Source organism: Catharus ustulatus, chromosome 20 (genome assembly GCF_009819885.2).
Source record: "Catharus ustulatus isolate bCatUst1 chromosome 20, bCatUst1.pri.v2, whole genome shotgun sequence".
NCBI classification, from domain to species: Eukaryota; Metazoa; Chordata; class Aves; order Passeriformes; family Turdidae; genus Catharus; species Catharus ustulatus.
In genome coordinates this window covers 4,723,333-4,746,698 of record NC_046240.1, presented here as the reverse complement: position 1 = coordinate 4,746,698, position 23,366 = coordinate 4,723,333, and the positions used below count along the sequence as shown (strand labels likewise).

Here is a 23,366-nt window from a genome sequence, read left to right as displayed (position 1 = left end):
AAGAAGTGAGTTCGTGGCAGGAAGCAAAGAGAAGTCTCTGCAACACCCACAGGAGACCAGCAATCAAAAATGAGAGGCAGATCACTGCCTCCACATCACCATTCCCTTCTGACACTGCTAGAGGTACAAGGAGGCTTGTAACACAGCAGCTTCAAAATCCAGTTGTGTCATTAGTTCTGATAATCTCCCAATGCTGCAAAGCCTCCCTGGGGACCTGCAGCTCTTGTAAGACAAAGTGACAGCTCTGTAATTTGTCTTTATGACACATTATGGAGACAGAAACCTGAAGTCACTCCGTTGAGTCCCTTCCAACTTGAGGTTGAAGCTTCCCGAGTCTCCCCCATTTTCACACTGATCTGCAATGGACTTGTAGCCATTTTTGTTCTTGTTCATATTTCTGACCACACAGCCTATTGTTTTTTATTTTTATCTTCCACATTATTTTTGGGTAATAAAGTACAAAACTCCTTCCACAGCAAAGTTCTGATCTTTCAGTCACAGCCAAACAATGAAGGATCTTCCCCTTCTCCCAACAAACATCACCTTTGAGCCTCCTGGCAGAATGACACTGAAAGATTCTACTTTTCTTTTCCAAGAGGTAGAATTTTAATTTGGTTTAAAAATCCGAATAAATCAGTGGATGAAACAAAAGTTCACTGTTATTATAATGTGGGTAAATGCTGTGCTTTGGAGCAGAAGAATCTGGCTTTAACAGAAATCTTTTGCTAAGCAAAATTAAACCTTCTGCTTGGATTTCCCTTGTCCAAGAAGTATTATTTATTTTACTGGCAACAAATCACTTCTGTGGCTCTGCATATTTACATGACTTTTTGGAAAACACTACAACACAGATTCCCCAGCCCAGTGAATGCACCAGTCTGAAAACAAAGTACAAAGCAGTAATTCAAAGGAAGGAAGATAAGACAACAGGAAGGTTACAGAGTTGTTATTACTTAAAGGAAAATAAGTAGGTTTGGGAGCATTTCCCAGAAGAGAGAATGTGGTTGGGAAAGAGGAGGACCCTGGATGCACACAAGCAAAGCTGTATAAACAACAGCTACTCTCAGCTTTTCAATATACTGAGCCTCACTTTTCTATCAACACCACCACACACCCACACGTGCCAGCCTGGGCTGGATTCCTGAAAAAGGGGTAAAGCAGCAAAGACAACTTGATATCTAAAAAAAATTCCAGCAGAGTTTGAATTTTGCCAACCTTGTCACCAAGTGTTGTTTGTTCAAACTGTACATTCCATATACTCATTCCCATCAACCAATAACCAGGACATTCATCTGGGAACACAATCAAAAATGTTGAAAAAACCTTAGAGGAAATAAAAATAATAAAATACAATAATAAAGTAAAAATAATCCAGAAAGAATCAACATAATGATGCTCAGCATAAAGATACAGAAGGATAAAGTTTACAAGTACATGGCTATGACTAGAAAATATGCAAAGATCTTTCAAGAGAAGATTCAGTGACTAGCAAGACACTTAGAGTCCTACAGGGAATCTTTCAAAGATGTTTAATCTGAATGTTGCATTTCAATTCTTAGCAGCAGTTTATAGTAAAAAAATCATCTCACTTCTCAGTGTTTACAGTTCTTGTCTCATGTACTCAAGTCTTCTGGGTACAGCAATTCTGGGAACATCAACTGTTAAATAGAAAAGACAAAAGGATCATCTCCAGGTGCAATGTCCCAAAAGCACAGATTATTTACAGGACACCCCCTCCCATCTTCTTACAGTAAGATGGCAGAGTAAAAGCAATGCTTCTATCACCTCTGCCTAAGTGTTTGAGGAAAGCTTGACCAAGAGCAGTGCTCCAGCACCAGATGGCACTGTTACCTGAGGAAACTCGCAGGAGACCGGAGTTACAGGCACAGGAGAAGCTGGTTGAGAGCAGTAAAGCAGGAAAATGGACAACATTTTGCCTGTACATCAGCCAACACTGCCCAGAGAGGCTGCCTCAATGCTCCTGCAGTAAAGCCTCACCCAAAGTACAGATCAGAGCCAGCAATCCCCAGGAAGAAAGTGCTGTGAGGAACCCAGCAACTCCAGAGCCCCATGGCCAGTGTGTCAAGAGATGCCCAGTTCCAACAGGACCTAAGGAATGGCTGCAGAGACCTGGTGAACATCTGACCATGCAGGTGAAAGCAATGGCTCTGCTGCTCTTGTGGCAGCATCTGATAAGCTCTAAGGGAGATGCATTTGACTGCCAGAAGAAACTCCCTGAGGAGCTCACATGAATGCTGACACCATCCAGTGTGATAGGAAGGAGATTCCCATTTCAGCCTCCAGTCTGGATTCCCAGGATTTCCAGCAGCCCACTGTTTTAATTTGTCAACCAAGCTGTGTTCCTCCTTGTGTGCAAAAATAGCTGTCCAGTAGCTCTTTCATTTACCTGAAGCAAAAGAATTCCTCAAATTGTTGCCTTGGGAGGGAGATGGCAGTTATTATGCAACAGGTTTTCCAGGTTCTTGCTGGACCTGGATGGATGGCGATGCCATCTGGACAGCACAGAAATTAGTCACTGGCCACTCTGAGCTGCATTTGGGGCATACTGCCAGGTCTGGAGGAAAGAGTGGGGCTGCTCAGATCTCCATCTGCCTTTCAGAGGATAAAAAGGATGTTGTGAGGAAATCTGTGTGGCTGTTGCTGGCCAATTCACTCTCAAAGCACAACAGGTGCACCTCACCTTTCTGTATATTAGAGAGCAGAAGTAAAGAGTATATCCATGATAAATATTCCTGGAGCAAACCAGTGTGGGCTCTTTTGCTGAGCTAAACTGGACTCTGCGGAGTTGGTGGTAACTCTGTGCTAGGGCACAAACCATCCTCCTTCCCCTTTGCAATCTGGTCAGCAGCGTGCAGGAGAAATTCCTTATTAGCCCACAGCAAAAAATCCACCTTGCAAAAACTGCCAGGGAACAACAAGAGGGAGAGAAAATAACCGTGTCTGCTTTCCAGCTGGTTAGCTCATTTGCTGCTGCTGTGAATACAAACCAGCCATTTAAATTAGCTTCTAATTGTTCACAATTATTCAGACACAGCATAACCTGCAAGAAGGAAGACATCAGGCAAGTAGGAGAGAAAGAATGGTTTCAGATGCCTTGACAAGATTCACATATTCAAGTCTCACAGCCTGCCATCTCCAGCAATGCTGCCTCTCTCACAGACCCCTCAGATGCACGGCTGGCATTGCAGAGGAAGGAGATAATCCATGGGTGTTTCTACACTTCAGGTTTCTACTCTTTCTTGCTCCCATTTTTGGACTGGTTCAAAAATTAAACCAACAATATTTTGGTCTACCCCAGTCGTTCACAGTCTCTGCACATACAGGCAGTTTGAGCAACACTATTTATAAAGCTGTTTAAAATTCTGGCCACAGCCAGAGCTCTTTGATGGGATGTCAGCCATGCGACACCCGAACGTAGGAGGTTGACACAGGATGGTTAGTGTAATACAGCCCACTCTCCTTTCCTTTTCTTTCACCCAGAGCCTCCACTACCACCCTCACAGGAGTCCCTTCCCCCACAAACAGCAATGTTTCACAATTGCTGCAATTTTCTCTCCTAGGGAAGATATTAGTGTGTTATCCTTAAATCTCCAGTGTGCTTGTTTTAGTTCACATGCAAGACTCAATGCAAGTCCAGTCTACAGGTCAAATTACTTTAGGGGACTGAATCCAGACACATCTTAAAGAAAAGATTCCCTCACATTCAGGCCTGTTTGAGTCCAGAGCTACAGCACTGCCACAAAGCCAAAATACTCAAATAGGTCTAGGAACTTCAGCAAATTCAATAAACTTGAGCAAGAATATTTTATCAAGTACAGAATCTCCTAGAGGAGACAAAATAACCCTGAAAAGCAATGTATAAATAGCTGTAGCTGAAAGCACAGCAAATGCTGTGTCATGCCACATTCCCAAGTCAATCCCAGGCAGTGAGTACATAAGGCTGCCCAGCCTCCCTTGTACCTTCTGAGTTTCATGGAATCAGAGCATCCCCCTGGAGAAATATTCCTGGTTGATCTCCCATGCAGAACACACTCCCCAAACACACTGCAGTGCCTCAGTGCTCTGTTACATAGCAGGAATGCTGCATGGACAGACAGGATCCCTGCAGCCGAGGAGAAGAGGGAAGGCAGTGGATTCCAGAGGCTGATCAGAACCTGGCTAGCTTAGCTAAGAAATACAGGATGCTCAGGTTGGCTTTGGGGGCACTTTCCACAGCTAGTGATTAAGTACACTCTGGGGACACTCAAATTTAGCTGACAAGGAAACCAGTGGTGCTGTCTCCTCATGGGGACACAGCCAGGGCAGAGGTCTGGGGTCACTGTGCTCCCTCCTGGCACAGAGCAAAGGTGAACACTGCTGTGTTAGGAGGTACAATGGCCAATGCTTGTTCCAAGGCAGGGCAAGCATTCTTCCTGTTAAATAACACACCTTCTGAGCCAGCCGTGTGCACAGTTAAGTCAAACACTGCTTAAAAATATAAAGCCTTTACATTCAGCTGAAGCAACCTCTGGAATGCTAGAGAGAATCCACCCAAAATTCAGTGACAGCATGGGTACTCTGTGCATGCATTTATTTCTGATAAACAGCAAAGCCACTCCCCCAGCTCACACTGCAGAAGAGTATGTGAATGCTACTGGGACAATGCAGCACAATTGCATCATTGCCCAAAAAACCTCAGCTGCATTTTCTATTCACTGACAGAGTTTCAGTTATCCCCCACATACATAAATGCTGTATTGGTCTTTACAAAAGGAGGAACAGCCCCTACTGAATCCATACACCAAGCTACAGAAGCCCAGATATTTAACGACTGGATTTCTGCAGCCCTTGCACTGTGATATTCCTTTCTAGGAGGGGTGGATCCACCACCTGAGGAATGGCTGGGGGAAGACAAACATCTCCCAGCCACAGCAGGTTTAATTCACTGCCTTCTGTTTATGCACTCTATAATACAAAAGCAACCAAGCTTCAATTCCTTTCAATAAATCTGAGAAAAATCTCAACAAGAACCGGTGACAGTTATGATACAATAGAGACAGAAATATAAAAGCCCTGCAGAGTCTGGAGCAAAGCCTTGTTTCTCCCCCCTTGCATAGGTCAGTCTACTGGACTGACTTTTTCTTCCTTCCCATCTCAGCCAGAGCACAAAGCTTTCAACTTAAAAACTCATATTTAAAACTCATCAGTGTCATCATACAACACTCCTGTACCGTTTTGCCTTTGGGTGTTTTCATAGCTGACTTCTAAACCATTTACTGTAAGCTCCTGCCAGCAGCCTGAGACAACACAGCATTTACCCAGCAGAACATCCAGCATCCACATGGAAATACCACTCTCCTCTCCCCATTACTCTGCAGGTTCAGTTATTCAGCAGCATATTTGATGTGACAATAATTCAAGGTTATAGCTCGAGGAACCTTCTTTTCTCCCCATCTCCTCCTTGGGAACTAAGCAACCAAGCAGCACATCTAGAGATGGCTCACAGAACTCACCGAGCCCCTGGTGCAAGCAAACACTTCCAGCAATGGCACAGGAACCACAGGAGCAATCAAGCCAGATGTTCCCTGGTTTTGTACAATGTACACACAGTTCCCATTCTAAAGGGTAGGCTGCTAGAAGGTAGATTATTAAGTTCCCATCTACACATCTTTTAAGGCAAAATCCTTTCTATGCGCATTAATCCTTGCCAGTGTGGTTTTCCTCTGGATGTAACATACAGACAGCTACAGAATTCCTGTAGGAATACATCTTTATGTTCCTCTGGTCTGCACAGGCTCTACAGCCCAACAGCTATAGAGCAACCACAAACCACTGAGAAAAAATATCTCCCAGGATACTCAAATCCAGTTTTCAAGGAAGGCTTATGTGTTGAGGAGGCCCAACATCCAAAGAGTCCCCAGGGGAGTAACATACTTCTAGACCAACCAGGAAGCTGTGAAATATTCCATTTTTAACAAGATGAGTGATTCTGAGAGACCTGGAACTGCCCCTTCACTAAAAACATTTCTGAAAGGTCACCTCTTACAGGCAAGCAAGGTGAGATTGATTGTTAGCAGAATTCACCTCAGAGCTGACAATTTCCCCATAAATGTCAAAGACTAAAGCTACAGAATTTTCCAAACTGGGGTTTAAAACTGTTTTAAGGGATGCTTTGCTGCATCTTTCACCTTGCATACAGATCAGGAAGCTGCTCCTAGCAGGAAAATTTCTTTAGTGTCTTCTTGGCCTAACGTCACCAACATCACCCAGCAACATCACCTGTCAGGTATTTCAATGCAGAGCTGATTAGAGAAGATGCTAAAAATCACTGGGACAAACAGCATCCTGTTTGACTTGGAAACTGTCAAATGTTCCACATTCACAAAGTGCATTTGTTCCCCTCCTGTCCTTCCCACCTTTCCTTCAGATGTGCCAGCTTAGCCTAAGGTCTGAGATAAGCCAAGGTCTTTCATCTCAAGCACCTTCACTGCCTCTGTGGACTCTCCCAGCTGTAACCTAACTGGATGTAAGCAGCTCTACTGAGATGTCCTTAGAGAAGTAAGTGCTCACTCCAGACAGCACAAGCAAAAAGCAGTAAAAGCCTGTTTGCCCAAAGTCAGCAGTTCTGCCTCCAAATGGCCACATGGCCAGGTAGAGAGAGGCTGTTTTCTCCCCTCTAAAAAAAGCATCCAGAGCACCTTTCAGAGCAGAGAAGTACCAGGTCCTAGCACAGATGCATTACAGAGTCTTACACTGTACCTGTGCTAACAGCAAGTATCTTAACCAAGAAAAAAATACTAAGGACAAATGATAAAGCTAATCCATTACAAAGCCACTGATCCCTGTCCCTGCAGTGGTTTGACTCCAAGTGCATGCTTTGTACATCTGGATGCCTTTGCATCTACACATCAAACAATAAAAACAGTCTGCTGAATAACTAATCAATAGTCTCCTCTGCAAAATAAATTTTACCTTCTTAAGCCAAGACTGTTATCCTTGACAGCAAGTCCCATATTTCCTGGAACTGTAATTCACTTGATGTCTACTTCTTACAATTACCTTTTTTTGAGGATATACAGCAGGTAAGTGGGTATTTTGCTTTAACACCAGATTCTGTTATGTGCTGTACATACATAACACATCCTCTGCTTTAATGACTTCAGCTATAAGAGAGGGATTTCAGCTTATCACAACCCCAGTAAAACACTGAGCCATAAACACAGGTAGAGCAGATTTGCAAACACTATAAAAATTCCCTTGCAAGATGATTGAGAGGGCTCTGCTCCCCTGACAGCTGGAGCAGTGCTCTGCCTCTTCCTCCTCTGAAAAACTGAGATTAACTGAACTCTGCCTTTACCCAGCACTGACAAAATGCCACAGTGAGGACTGTTCTGAAAAAGCCTTGAAACAGGGACAAAGCTGCAGGAAAGGAATGACTGGACAGCAGATTTCAGAGTTGCTGCAAAGTCACATGGCATGAACTGAACAGCGTTAGCACAACCGTAAGCAGAACTGCTCCGAGGTGCTGAGCCCCAGCCATGTTCTGGGAAGGATCCATGGGTTGATAAGCCTTAGGCTGCATTATATGGCCTGTCATTCCTAATTAAACACACAAACTAAGTTCCTCCTTAAAACTGCCCCTGCTCATTAATTGCCACTCTGCACTACTCAGATGTGGCAGGTTCCTGAGGAAGAGATGCAACCCCCAGCAGCAATTCCAGCCAAGTCACACAAGGCACTGCCAGGACACTCCTATGATTACAACAGTGATTTTTGCTTAAAAATGGTTGCTCAGCTTTGCAGGGATATGCAGGGTACTGTGCTACCAGCCACTGAAATGCAGCAGCACTGGGGTTGAACATGGTACCTGTGAAAAACCAGGTGCACTGATAACTGAGGACAATAATACACCGAGAAAATGGCACTTCTCCATGCAAAGGTGAACACTCTACATATACTCAATTATCTACTCATGTACCCAAGATACTGTCAAGATTAAAAAGTATGTTGAGTATACAGAAAAAAAAACCACAAAAGAGACACTTTTGCTAGGAATATGAAATGAACTACAAAATCCAGAAAGCACCTGATGCAGTAGAATCTTTACTGAAAAGTCCTCAACCATGAACATCTGCCTAACAACCACCAGCCTGAGGCTTGCTGCTGACAGGCATTCCTCATCCTCCTGTCAGAATATTTTGGGGGATACATCTCTTACCAAGTGTGCATTAGGTGGTCCCCTGCATGTTACAACACACACCTTTGCAACTGAGTCAAGCACAGAGTACCTCCTTCTCCCCACACAGCCAGCTTCCATTCCACTAAATTCCTGCATTTGGATTCATTTCTTGGATTCATTCATTACCCTGGAGCTCTGTGCCTGGCTCAGACTGCCATGGATGCACTGTTACCTTTATCCTATCAGATACTTAACAGGGCCTCAAGCCTCATGGCTCTCCTTTACCCTGGCCCTGGGCTCTGGTACCAGAGCTGTGATTTGGACAGGGAAAACATGGCACACAGGAGGATGAACTGGTCAGGATGCCAACACTAAAGCCTTAAGGATTTTATGTGCCAGGCCATTCAGTAAGACTGAAGCTGTTGTTCAATTAGGCTTGCTTAATGAGTCATATTAAATAGCATATATATAAGAACAGGTTTTCTAGCAGAGCAAGGACCTCACTGGATTATTGTGGTGAAATGCTGCCACTACAATGGAGTAGTTTTTTATTTCATATACTTAACCATGACCTACATTCCTTTACTCACAGGAGCTCCATCTCCAGAGGGAATGTGCCTCTTTAATCAGCTCCAGCATTTTTCCAGGGTTCAGCAGGGATGGATGCAGTGGTCTTATGTCTCTTCAGATAACACAGCTCACAACAGTTCCACAACAGAGTGGTAAAAAATCCACCAGGTTCAAACAATGGCAGCAGCACCTACAACCTGATCTGGTGGGCACCCTCTGCTCCAGAGAGCACTGGGATTGATGAACACCAAAGCTTTCACATGCCCCCAGCAAGCTGGTCAGCTGCTTTACCTTGGACAAGGACTTGGATCAGATTTGAGTAGGAAGACAAATTCAGGAGCCAGCTTTGGGACACTCAGCAAGCTCAACTCTTGTCTCCATAGGAAAAGGGCCTGTGAGCCATTAGTGAAGACAATGAAGACAAGCAGACTCATGGGTTGCATTAAAATACCAAAAAGAAAAAAAAAGGAGTAGCAACTCACATGTAAGGATTACACATAACCCTTGTGTCCCAAAAGTTCTGGGAAATTCAAACTGCTTTCAAGATCCAGTCTCTACTAATGCAGAGCTAGCAAAAACCAACCCCACAAAACACATGCCCAACCCACTCTAAAAAAGTCCCCAAGAAACCAAAAATGAAACACAGAAAATTCAAAAGAGAAGGAACTTGTGTAAAGCTGCTCTGGGGCAGCATATCCAGGGAGCTGGGCCCATCTTAGAGCCGCAGTCTGAGTTGCTCAGAGCTTCCCCTGGGCATACCAGGGATATGGACCCAGTCTGTCAGCAGGGCATCAGGGACAACAGATCACAATGAGCTCATCAGAATGTAATAGGAACTGAGAAAAGGCAGAAGAAGCACTGACAGAATAACACACCTCACTGCCACAGCCTTCAGGAAACACACATTTGAGCAGCGCATTCTCTCCATCTGAATTATTTCAGATATGTTTTTCAATCCCATATCAATTTTAGACATTCAAAAACCCAACAGTCTTTACAGGCTGAACCTCATTTTTCTGCCCTCTCCATCACCAGCAGCAGTACAAGTCCCTTATCCCTCTGAAGGCTGCTTGCTTTGTGGATGCAGAACCAGGATACGCCCAGTGCTGCAAAGCTCAACACCACAGCAGTAAAAATAACTCCTGCTCTGGTACACACTAAGCAGTTAAAAGCAGGAGATGCACAAAGAATGTGCACACAATAAGCTGTCACAAAACAACAAGGATTATGTTGCACAGAAATAGGTCTCAGATTTAAACAGATATGAGCTCACCAGGGGCGGGGTAAGAAAATCACAGATGAAGAAAATCCCACGATTTCTCCACTGGTTCATATCACTCCAAACAGAACAAACTAAGGAAAGATCAGGCTTAAAGTTCCCTGCAATTGGAAGAAAACAAGCACACCCTCTCCTTTTTCATGGTATAAACTCCTTGCTTTTTTCAGGCAGCTTTTGAGAGACACTGACTGGGAAATGTCAGTGAAAAGAACTTTGCACTAAGGCAGTGGTCAGGCAGGTCTGACAGTCAGACCCCATCCAAACCCAGGCTCCCTAAGGCAGGACAGACCTGAGTCTCTCTCTGCAGCAGCAACCAGCACCACAGACACCATTTCTATGACATCCACCCCCTCACTGCAGCAACAGCACTTCTCAGGTTCCTGGTGCTGTTCCAGCACTGCATCTACTCTAAAACTTCTCCATCCCACGTGCCAAACTTGGGGAAATGAAACAAAACTCCCAAACCCAGCTGTGTGCAAGCAGGTACCCTCACCCTGTATAACACACATGCTGCTTCAATCCCAAATTCACAGCTCTTTATAGCTTTCAGTCAGGTCAGCAGACCAGGCTAAAATAGATGGTAAGATAAAAATAGGAATTACTAAAAATCATTTATACAGAGGTGTGGTACTCTTGCCCATCAGTGCCTGAGTCTGCCACCACAGCCACACTCCAGATCCTTTTCAGGACTCCACTGTCACCACAATGCCAGTACCCACAGGCTTCTGCACTAAAATTCTCCCTGACAATCAAAAGTAGAGCAACACAGGGATAACTTCCATGGGTTTTGGGTGTCCAAGCTCTCCAGCCAGGTGTTCAGAAGCCTCAGTGTTAAAGCATTTAAGTGTCACACACCTTTTGAGCTGGAACAGCCTGAAGATCTGAAGTCTGCTTAAAATCAAAGCCTGTAATTCAAAAGTCCCAAATCTACTTCATCTAACAAGGATGTTTTTCATAAAGTAGCTTGTAAAAAAAGACATCAATGAAGTTTAAAAAGAAGCTGGTGCTCTCATCTCAAGACCAAGTGATGAGTGGTAGAGTTCATCTCAGTAAGTGACTGTAATAATGGCAATTTGCAATTGAATCCTACTTTTCTTCTACCACATGTACCCACCTCAGACCCTTCCACAAAGTTCAAGAAACACTCCAGGGCTGAATGGATGGATCAAGATAAACTAATTTTCCTCTTGCAGGAACCATCAGTGTCAGAAGTATAGTCCCACAACAACACTGCAGAGACAGCATGTGACAGATAAATATTCCATTGGGAAAGTCACCGTGGCTCATTCTTTCAGAGGACAATTATAAAAACAGAACTGTGAAGATACTTAACACTTCACCAAAAATCAGACTGCCAGATGTTACTAACTGTCTGGGCACTCAAACAACACTTCTTTTCATGACAATGGGGAGACACAACCCCTTGTGATGTGCACGACTTAAAAAAATCGCTTATGGCAGAGAATATGGGGGGCTAAAACCAAGACATGCCTAGCAAGTAACATTTTAACAACAGCAGCTTTTGTGAATGGAGCACTGAGATGATTCAAGGAAGTATCAGAGTTTCAAAACACTTCAAGAGTAGCTCTGATCGATATCTATCTCACCATTACAACATCTCTTGGCAGAGAAATGAACGTTTCAACACATCCAACAAAGACAATGCCTCTCTCGGCTCCCAGACACACACTCAACATGTCACTCAGATTTCACCCAAGTGACATTTCAGTAGCACCTGCCCCCAGTGAAAACAGCTATTTATAGCAAGGTGGGTGTTGAGAAGGGTGATTTCACCCATCACTTGAGGCCTGGGTGTAAATCACAGACTGCATGTTGTCATTTCTGATTAAAAGCTCTTCCTGGTCTCTAATGAAGATTTGCCACTTTGCTAAATCACGCTGTGGCTGAATGTGGCAGGTGCCTGGTTTTTTTTGAAAGCAGAAGATAAACTCTAAGGCACTGTTTGGATGAGACTAAGCTTAAGCAGCTGCACTAGGTATGCACACAGCACACACTAACCTTGCAATGTTCCTCCCAGAGCCTCATTTCCATGAGAACAGAAGAAACATCCTTTGTTTTATTCTTCTTCAGAAGAGAGATAATTCTGCTTCATTTTATACACCCTAAAGCAATTAATTTAGTGGTGGGAGGTAGGGGGAAATGCCCTTTCAGCTCATGTGTCAGCGTTGTTCACTAGCAGGAAAACCTAAAAGCTCAGCCCAACATCAGTTCAGATGCAACATTCCCAGGCTAGAAGGTCATAATTAATCAGTTAAGCATTTTGAGAATATCTCAGGATCTTTTTCTGATCAAACTGGAAAATTGAGAGGGCAAATGGATGCCCTGCCAGCCATCCAGACCAGGCTAGGGACTGCTCTCAAGAGCAATGAACACGCTATTGCCCTGAATAACTTAATTCCCAGAGAACAACGAAAATAGCAAAGATAAGAGGTGTGAAGAGAAAGGGTCTTTGACTTTCTCCAGGTGTGGAGGGAAAACTAAACCTAATCAAAAGGCATGAATGCTTCAGGAGCTCTGAAGCAGCCAAATGGTATCAAAATCAAAGAGCTATGAAAAAAAAACCTGCTACAACAACAAACTTTTGTGTACAGCAGCAGTACCTGATCCTCTTACAGCACAATGGAGGAACCAGCTGAGCCAAGAGTCCAGCTAGCAAATACTTAAGAACTACAATTTGGTGTCTCTTCTACCATGCTCAGTTGAATACACAGGTTGGACAATGATGATCTGAATATCATTTTGCCTCTAATCCTTGATCTTTTGTTTTAAGGCTTTATTCAAGTGTTGCCAGCACTGCAGATCAGAGGCAAGCAACCTGAACTGTGCTAAAACTGGGCTAAGTTAGCAGCACTAACAAAAACAACTGGCACTTCATAAAGATTCCTTAGGTTCTTTCCAGAACAAGAATCAAGGACTCCTCAGCTCCTGGGGCATGCAGTTTGCTACCACCATCACAAATTCTTCCAGCACCAAGAAGCAGTAGAAAGGAGACACACAGCAGAACTCTAAGATTGCTCATAAATGCTTTTATAGAATAGCTTGCTAGCCCAAACAGTACCAAGCAGCCACAAAGATCCCAGTTCTGGAAAAGAACTCTCCACTCTGAGTTTGTTGCCCTCTCAGCAGTAAAAGAGCAAAGCATTCAGAGACCCAGGTACAGGAGCATGGAGATGGGAATCTGCCCTACAAACACCACCTTCAAAGCTGATTTTTCAGTCCCTTCATTTCTCATCACAGCTCTCCTGACAGCAAGCACTTATCACTGCCAGATTAGAAGAGATTATCACAAGAGAAAGTTAAGGTTCTTGTCAGTCACCAGGACAGTAAAGTGCACTCAATAGTTATGAGAGGTGAGGTGGGTGATGAGACCTCTCTACCCAACTGTCCATGGCCAAAGTCAAACACTGTTTGTCAAATCCAACAGGCTGGGTTTCCAGCACCGCCAGTTTCCAATCTGGCACAACCACTAAAGGGAAAAAAAAAAAAAACAAAAAAAACCCCAACGCTTTTGCAGCCCCACTTTGGGAGCTCTCAGATAAGAGCATTTCCTCCAGAGCTGCCCTGCACTACATATGCTAATCAGAGACTGCTGGAGCTTAAGAGGGGCAAAAGGGGCGTGGGGCACTAACAAAAGAAACCAAAGCATCCCTGTGAAGGGGACATGAGGTGTAAATACACATGGTGTGTTTGCACCCGTACCAATTAAGCAACAGAGTGTAAGGAATTAGTGAAACACACACTCAGGCTGCATTCACTACACTAAAATAGGAGGAAATTCAAATCACAATTATTTTAAGCATTGTGCACAAGTAGATAGATTTCAAATGGTAACCAATACATATGGATGGCAATTTGGTACTAAATTATGTTACTGAGAATAAGAAAAATAATACAGACAGCACAATTAAGAGGAAGCCAAGAAATCAGCCTGGATTTCTTCCAAAGTTCAGAGTGTCAACACTGAAAAAAACAGAAAGACTCTTTTAACTAAAGAGTTTATACACTCACTGAAGTGACCACAGCAATTACCATACTGGTGATATTTATTTTCCATAAATTAAATTTTCTCTAAGTGCCACAACAGAACAAGAAACACAAGAGCAGATAACACAATATTCCTGTGAAATGACAAAGAGTGCTTGATGTGGGAATTGTTTTCATCGACCACTTGGGCTCAGGAAAGAAACACTAATAGCATTCAACAAGGCACTCGAGGCTGGTCAGGCCAGCCAGAGCCAACTCTGCTGAAGAAAGCACGGTGTGAGCTGGAGTAAGTGTGGACAAGAGTTGCAGGAATAGTGGGGAAAGAGCCTCTCCAGGAAGCAAGTTAGTGATACATAGTCTGAGGGTGAAAAGGAAGAAAATAATTGTGCTTCAGCACATAATAGCACATTTATAAAGACAAGCAGCTATTTAGAAGTTAGATTTGCTTTTTACTAGAAGAGATGGGTGTAAGCTGTTTGCATGTTTATGCTGGAAATTACAACTTTTCTCATCCAGACTGGGACAGGTTCCTAATTCAAGGAAATCAAAGCAAAGAGTTAACTCTTTAATAGAACTTCTGAGAGACAGAGCAGGCTGCTCCTGCAGTGATGCCCTCACCACACAGAGTGCTCACGGGGAGTTCCTGCCCAGTACACATTTTATTACAATACAGTCACCCTCCACTTTGCTTTATCATTACAGGGCAGATTTCATTTGTGAACCAAATGGCATTTCTCTCCATCATGTACCAGCACAATCCCCACCACCACACAAAACTAAACAGAGGAATTTTCTGGTCCCAGAGTCAAAAGCATCAAAAAGCCAAATCAGCTGTACAGATCAGATGTTGTGGGTGAGAAAGTAGTTACTGAGTCAATGACACACTCTGGATCTGCTTGTCCCATTTCAACACAAAGTGAGATCCCACAACATTGACTTTAGGATGATAAAAATATCACTTAATGAATTAAGAAAGTCATCATGGAGTTTCTTCCTAAACTAAGCAGCCAGGAATGCTGGTGTTTGCTGTACAGTGTCACCTTCCCTGCTGTGGCATTCCACAGGGTGCTCTCTTCTTCCTTGTATTTCAGGAATGTACAGAGATGCACAGTCAAGGAAGTACTGTGATTATGTACCACAACTAGGAAGAGCTTCCCAAGCTCTCTGGAATACACTTGAAGCATTGGCCAGAACAGCCCTTACAGGAAGCAAATAAATCATCCACATGTGCTGACCTTAAGAAACAAAACACACAAAAGCAAGTTTTAAACAAAGGATGGACATTCCTCCTTTTTCCTGCTCCCACTTTCTGCTTAAACTGAACCCAAGGACAGCTCACTAAGACAAGGTTGTACCACAGCAGAGGAAATCAGAGCAACTTCAACAACCTGCAGCACAAATGCAGAGAAAAGACCTCTGACAGAAGTTGCATGTGCTGAGGACAAAACAAATCTGAAGAGGCCGTTCATGATGTATCATTTCCAGCCAGTTATCCAACTGTGTAGTAACTCTAAATTTAGGAAATGTGGCTATTTTGTCTCAAGATTAATGTTGTTTCAAGGAACTTGGACTGGGAGGCTGAACGGAAGGATAAATATTACTTGCAATAGTCATGAGATTTATTCACTTGGATTAGATACATAACCCACCTTCCAAGAGGGAAAAAAACCCAACTTTCATCTTCAAAAGCAAACAGAAGGGCAAAGCCAAAGAAAAAGTTGGGCCTTGTTGGAAATCCCATCAACCCTCGACAAAAATATTAAGCAGTGCTCCGTGCACACTCACTCCAAATACTGACAAGCAAAGATGTGAGGGAGAGAGCAGCAGGTAAGGAGAGAGGCAGCACTGGACACGTGGATGGGCAGCAGTCCCTCACACTGCTGACACCTCTGGCCCTTCTCCAGCAGCAGGTAGAGCAGAACAGCTATATTAGTGCCAAGAGGTCTGAAACACCCACTTGATTCTAGAAGCACACTAGGAACTAACTTAAGAGTTAATCTCAGTTGCTCTTCACTGATTACACTTCTCACCCAGCCTTGCAAAACCCCCAGCTCACTAGATTTAACCTAAACTAACTTCTAAAACACTGGGTTACTCAGTTTAGCTCCTCACACAAGTGAAACCAAATCAAACTTGAGTTACACAATGCCAAGTGGTGAGTTCCCAAGCATCCCATTTCACACATATGCCAAATAACCAATGTATTGTGGTTCTGCCTGAGAGTAATTTTCCCAGACAAATCTCTAGCTGTAACTGCACTGAGGAATGTAAAAAAGTAGAACATTTTTTTTCCACTGAGCAGCCAGCTCAAGCTCTTGAGCCCTAAAAATGGTCAAATAGAGGAAGCACTGAGCACACACCAGGAAAACACCACCTGGCAGCACTAATGCTGGCTGTCTTACCCAGAGTCACCCGAGGGGAGAGTTTTTGTCACCTTTCCAACACCCACTGCCACATCAGAGCCCAGGAAATGCTTTGAAGATGAAAAGTGCTACTTATTTGTTAAGTATCCTTTATCAGCAGAAAAGCAGCACCATTTCTTACAGCCAAATGATTCTTTTATTCTCAAAGAAGTTATACACTTTGTAAAGTAGGTAAAAAATAAATCAATCATGATGGAACTAATTCCAGCTCACCTTATTAGTGTATTTTACTAAGCAGAAGATTCATCATCCACCAAATGACAACTGCAACCACTTCCATAAAAATAAGGTACCAGAACTCCCAGCTCCAGGATAAGAAAAACAGTTAAAAGCCTTAAGCTCCTCATCTTTTCAGCTGGTGATTAAATAGCCCTCTTCACCTGTCTCCAAACCCCTCCCTCACAAGCAGAAAAGCTAAAGGGTTTACAGGCAGCAGTAAGAGCAAACCACAGACTGTCTGATGTGTGCTGAATACAGAACCACACGGTACCACTGCTGCAGTTTTATTGTACAAAGCCAATCCTGCTTAATGGACCAAGGGTATGGCTGTGCAGTTTCTCTTCAACTCAAGAGGCTGTAACCAGAGGCTGTGAAGTGATACCACTGCAAATGCAAGCTGAGCATGGTTTCCATGTTCCTAATGTACTCCTGTGAATTTAATTTTTTCTAGCCTGGGAGCTACAGCAAGACACCAAGTGCTCCTGTCCTCTCCTGGCCTGCTCTGCTGCCAGTCCTTGGTCTCACCTCCTGCCAACAGCCTTCACTCTGCCCATTCTTTCACACAGAGAGCAGCAGCACCAGCTGTTGAGGAAAGAAACAGAGGTCATGATTTTAAAGACAATAGCAAAAGCATGGAAAAAACCCAGCTTTGCAATCCCAAAGAAGCCTACCTACCTAGAGCATCCAACATACATCAGGGAGCTGGCTGTTCAAACCCTTTGAAAAACTGGACAGATTATTTATGGTGTAGCTTGATGTGTCCCACTTTCAAGATCTCAGCATATGTGTATAAAAAGCATTTTACATCTTGGCTTCCACTTTGTATATCCAAGCAACGTCATACACCACGCCAGCAGCTAACACAAATCCAAAAACCCACCAAAATTACAGAGGCTCATAGAGATACTGCTCTAATACACCACTTCCACACATTAACTATTCATTTGTTAAATTTTAGACCAGCAGGTCAGCAGGTACATGGTTCACACTCTTATTCAAAGCACAGAAGCATAAATGCTATTCAGCTTGTCTTCCCAGTAACCTGAACTGAACCTCAGCTCCCTGCAGTCAGAGCTTCTCTGGCACAACCTGATGGAGAATGCTGAAAAAAGCACAAAAGTGATGCCATTTCTTTAAAAAGCAATCCGAAACATGTACAGAGGTACAGAATTCTTAGTCTTCAAATCTGCACACTCTCAACCCATGGTTTTGGAGGTGATCTACAGGTCATTCCAGGAGAGGAAGAAATTCCATCTGCAGGTACTTTCTGGATCTGTCTCTCCATTAAGTTGCTCTAAAGCCTAATACAATTAAGGGCAGAAAACAAAGATAACATCACCTGTTCTTCTCCTTACCTCTCCTGCACATGCACATATCCTACATGGTTATCAAATTCACATCCAGCACCACCATATTTAATTCCATCTATACCACACACTGAAGATTTGAGCCCAATAAATGTTGACAATTTCCTGTTGTGTCTCTTCCATGGCTTGGTCCAAGTGCTCCCAAACACAGAGCAGAAAGCACAGCAGACACGACTGGATCCCTTGCTTTTGGTCAGATGTGCAAACACACACAGGAGGTAAAAATAACCCTGAAATGCACAGGAAGAGATATTTTCTATCCAGAAATGCACCCAAGTCTACAAATCTCCAACTGCACCAAGCTGGGCTGTGTGCTCTCTGCACCATCACAGGCACAGGATCTTCTGAAATTCAGGCAGCACAGACCAGACATTAAATTTAACATTAAAGCTAAAAAAGACACCTGTCAACTTGAAACTCAGGCACATCTGAAAGTGCTGCAGCTATTACAGTAATCAGCAATCCCTAGCATCTTTACTGTCAAAACCACATGCTGTTCACAGTATTTGATGTTTTTAATCATCTCTAACAATCATTATCCCTCAAAGTTTCCTGCTCCCTTCACGGAAACATCTGACATTCAGAAAGAAAAAAACATATCCCAGTCCTGGGACACTATCATTAAGAGAAACTAATTTTTGCTTAACTTCACAAATTCAACTTAACAGAATATTTTTGATTCAGACATAAACATGCACATTTCTATTTAGCAGCCTAAAAGCAAATGGAAGAAAGCCCAAACATCACCATGGAGTGTTCCCTCAGGTTTTTTTTTCCCCTAAGAGTTAGCATTCTCATACCTTGCCATCAGTCTAAAGATCTCAGGAATGGGACACACCAGCTACACAAGGTAGAGCCTGAGCTGAGTCAAGTACTCTGGAGAATTATGTAAAATGCAGAAGCCAAGCCATCATCTCTCAGTTCCAGCAAAGTCAGGACTGCCAACCTCAAAAGCAAGCACAAGGATTTCAGCTCAAATGATCAGCTCCTGTACTTATGATGACCAAAACACAGGTCCCTTTGGGCAAGGACCCTGCACATGGTGGGAGGTAACAGCAGAATGGAAAAAATGAGGCAGGGCTTTTCCTAAGTAGCATTTAGGAAGGTGTCATCACCTTCTGAGCCTTTGAAATCCCCCAAGCAATTAAACAGTCAAAGGAGAAGAGGCTTTTAGCTTTCCAAACACCAATTATTTCCCACACCAACACAGATGTTGAACATCAAAAAATAATGTCTTTGCTCTGAACAGAGGAGCTGAGGACAGCTGCCATAGGCAAGCAAGACCTTGTCCCAAAAAGCATCTGTCAAAGCTGCTGCTATTTAACTTCAATAAAGAATCTTCAGCCAAAAAAGAAACTTTATAAAATTGCCTGAAGTCCCTTTTTGCCCAAGTGTGCACTGGAGCTGCATCGCATCAGCAAATAAACTTGTATGAGAAAGCTGCAGCAAAATGTCTCACCCACGCAGCTATTTCAGAGCCTGTCATGGGCATTGATTGATTCCTTCCAAAGCTTTTAGTGCACATTAGTTTGTTTACTAGTCCTAAATGCATTACTAATTTAGTTTGGGGTTTTTTAAGCTATAGCAGCACACTGAAAGGGAGCACACCTTGGAAGAGAGCACATCACTAACACTGCTTGCTTGAGGACAGGCTTCGTCCATTTTAAAAATAACATTCCTGTCTACATTTGGAATAATTATAATAAATGGCTTAGCCCAGATGGCCACTTTCAACTCCTGAATTACCAATTCACTGTGCACACAGTACACAAAGCACTAACAGTGTACAATATTTAGTACTCCTGAGACTTCCACACTGAGTTGTGCTGGATTCCACTTTTGCAGTAAAATATTAATGATTTTCCCCAAGTCTATATCACAAGAGCCAAACAAATCAAAGTAAAACAGAGAATTGACCCAAGGGTACCTAACATTGCAATGGATACTCACAGGATGGAAAGGTCACACATTAATTGGTTCTATATTATGCAGAACTGCAAAAATTCCAGTAAGCCTTTTCTCTTCTGTCTCTAACAGCTACAAACATCAGGTGGTTTCAAAGAACCCCCTGGGAGACTCACTGAAATGTCAGATGCAAGAAGAGGGTTAGATACAGCTTCCTCACGCAGTAAAACCTACTATTAATAGTTTATGGGTATGGAATTTGTGTGCTGCAACAGAACCAGAGTCTGGCACTGCAGCCAGCATTTCCTCACGGCCCTGAAAAGGATCCTGCTGTCCCTCTTCACCTGCCCAGTGTGCCCACACTGCATCACTGCACTTCCAGATGGCCAACACCCCCCAGGTTTGAAGATGGAAGATTTTTAAGGCTGTTTTCATGCCTCAGTTGGAAATAAGTTGCAGAGTCACTAGCTAGGATTAAAATCTGAAGGGCACATGCTGGTGGGCTGGAATCCCAGCAGTGAGGGCTCAGAGTGGCTGTGAATGGACAGAGCGAAAACAAAAAGACCTTGAGGATCTTCAGAAACTCCTCCTGTGACCTTGTAGTAGACCCATGACCCAATATCTGAGGTCAGGAAATTACAGGAGCAAAGGGTGGAAAAGAACAGAAGGGATGAAGCAGAGCTGAATTCATGGAGAGCCTTTTGGAGACATTAGAAAATTTCCAGGTAATGAGTTTATCAACCACCAGCTGAGGAGTCTGATCGTTTGAATCTGTTTCCAAAGCAAAGCTGAATGTGGTACAAGAGTCATCCAAACTAAACCATATTCTGGACCTTACAAAAAAGGCTGCTAAAAACTTTTTAAAAATTGCACCTGGACTCCGAGGGCAAACCTGGGGTCTTGCAGTGGTCCCTACACATACAGCACTGCCTGGGTATCACAGCATCACACCAAACCCTCACTCCCAGGGGCAGGCACAGAGAACTCAGGAGGCCTGGCTGGCTGAAGGCCTTCAGATAAGGTGCTGAAACAACACCTGCACTTTCCATTTCCCCAGCTGCACAAGTCTATCTGCCTTGCCCAAGCTTTGTGAAAATGAAAGGTGGCAGAGAGCTCTGAGGCTTTCAGGGGACAGGCAGGAGGAGGGGCAGCAGCATTTTAAAGTCCCCAGAGCCTGACTAATACCTCATATGTTCAAGTATTTCCATAAAGTTCCCAAAGGCAGCTCTAGTGTGCAGTAGAAATGCTGAACCAGAACACAGATGCTGAAATTAAAATTCAGCTGGGTCCTGAGTACTTCTGATAATTTGTTAGAAAACACATCTGGTGTTCACAGAACTTCCAAACTACATCCAGAGATATGGCTTTAGCCAGCCAGAGGAACTGCTCTGCAGATTTGCTGGGTCAGGCAAGACCTGGATGGCAAATATATTTGGAAAGGGAAGTTTTCTCCTTGCACATCCGCTTAGGTTTTACAATACCCAGCAACAGTGATTTCCCAGTGTCTTAAGTGAGTGATATGGCCATGGAAAGCAGAAAAGGAGCACTTGAAGCCAGAGAGGAAGAAATCCTGGCTCTTTTAGTCACATCATTGTTATGCTGCTAATGACTATTAACAGGGGAACCAAAGGCAGGAACGTGCTCAAATATACAATTCTTGGAGGAGCTGGTGGGCTTTGCACCAACTGCTAAAGCTCTATCTCAAGAGAAAGTTTCTATTAGTGATTAACATCAGTAATTGTGTGCCTGGGTTTAAGTGGCATTCTGCCTACCATTCCCAACAGGAAAGAGCAACAGCAAGTGTTTAACTTCCAGAAGCAACAGCAAAAATGACTGGACAACCTATATCAAAAAAAACCCAAACTGTCCAAGAAAAGACAGGAAAGCTCAAGGATTATAACTGGGTACAGAAAGTTGCCTTTGACCTTTGCACTGGAAGCCAAAAGCGCTGTTTTACTGGACTCAAAATTTCCAAGAACTTTATTTTTCCCTCGGTTACAACACTTGCTCTATCCAATACACACACCAGGATTCCCAGATCCTGAAGCACCTGACAAACAGGGCATAGACAGGCAGCCAGCTTTCTGTGTGGAATCAGGGTCTGATACACTAAATAGACACACAAAAGTCTTGGCCCCAAGAACTCCTTTACCCTCCACCCATTTCAGATTTAAGGGAAACAAAAGAGTGCAACAAGCATCCTCTGGAGTCCAGGGTTTAGCAGTCACCACAACAGGGTAATGTTTTAAGGACAACAAACAAGACTCTCATAGCCAAAGATGCTGGAGAGTCAGGCACAGCCAAAAGATGTAGGTAACAGAAAAGCCAACAAACTTTAGACCCAAAATAACCATATAATGCCTATCATTTGTACACCCCTCCCAGCAGAGATAATGACAGCATGTCAGGCTTACCTGGCTGGTTCTCACACATCAGTGCAACCCAAAAGGGGCTGGGTCAGCAGACAGCTAAAAAACCCTATTATAACCACAAAACCACGACCAGTGTCACTGCATGTTTCCAGTGGTGTCAGGTTTGTTTTCAGCAACCCTAAACTGCAGTGCAGACTGCACACAATGACTCTCAATCTGGTTAGTGGGCAGCTTTCCCAATTAAAAAAAAAGAAATCAATAGAAGTACACCTAAATTTCTCAAGCACTCAGGAAACTTTTCCCCAGGGTCCATTACCGGAGTGGTGTAAAGGCACCTACACCAGGACAGCAGCACTAAAAGGGAAGACAAACAGACTGTTTATTTACATAACTGTCTTTGATTTCTGATCCTCCTCAGTCCAGCTTTTCCTAACACTGCAATAAGTGCAGTTACCAAGTGACTGAAGTCAGAGCTAACACTTCTGGATTTAGGAACCCAACAGCACCAATTAAATCCATGTTTACTCACCCAAAAGGAGGTGGCTTTGTTTAGATACTGAAAATCAAACTCAACTTGGGAGAAATTTTTGCTGCAACAACACACGAAGATTTTGCTGGAAGGCTGCAGTGATTGAATCATGGAGTTTTTTTAGAGAAAACAGGCTTTTTTTTTAAGGTAGAAATACATCATGTGGCAGTATCTTTTCAGAATACCTGTTTTCATTTTCCTTATCTCCCAGCAGTCACGTGTCTAATGACACTACCACCTAAATTTAGCTCATTCTGTAGCACTGGCAATCCTAGCGATGCCTTTAGGACTGCAACACACCTTTCTCCCTCTCAGTCTCCCCTCTCTCCTGTGGTGTGTAGGTCCATTTCTGAACCAGCAAAGCAGACGGCTCTCCAGAAGCCTTCTGCTTCTCACTGCCAGCCCACAGGAGCAGGGGGACCCTGCAGGGACAGTGCAGGCACCCGTTCTGCTCAGTGCAACGCCCATCCCTGGCAGCCCCTTTGTGCTCTATTACAGTGCCCCCCTCGCCCGCTTTT

General features: G+C 43.6%; 1 protein-coding gene across 1 annotated transcript in view; it reads right to left on the bottom strand.

The window, feature by feature from the left end:
- UBE2O (ubiquitin conjugating enzyme E2 O) overlaps nt 1-23,366 on the bottom strand; it is a 61,380-nt gene that overhangs the window by 36,896 nt on the left and 1,118 nt on the right. The window lies entirely within an intron of this gene.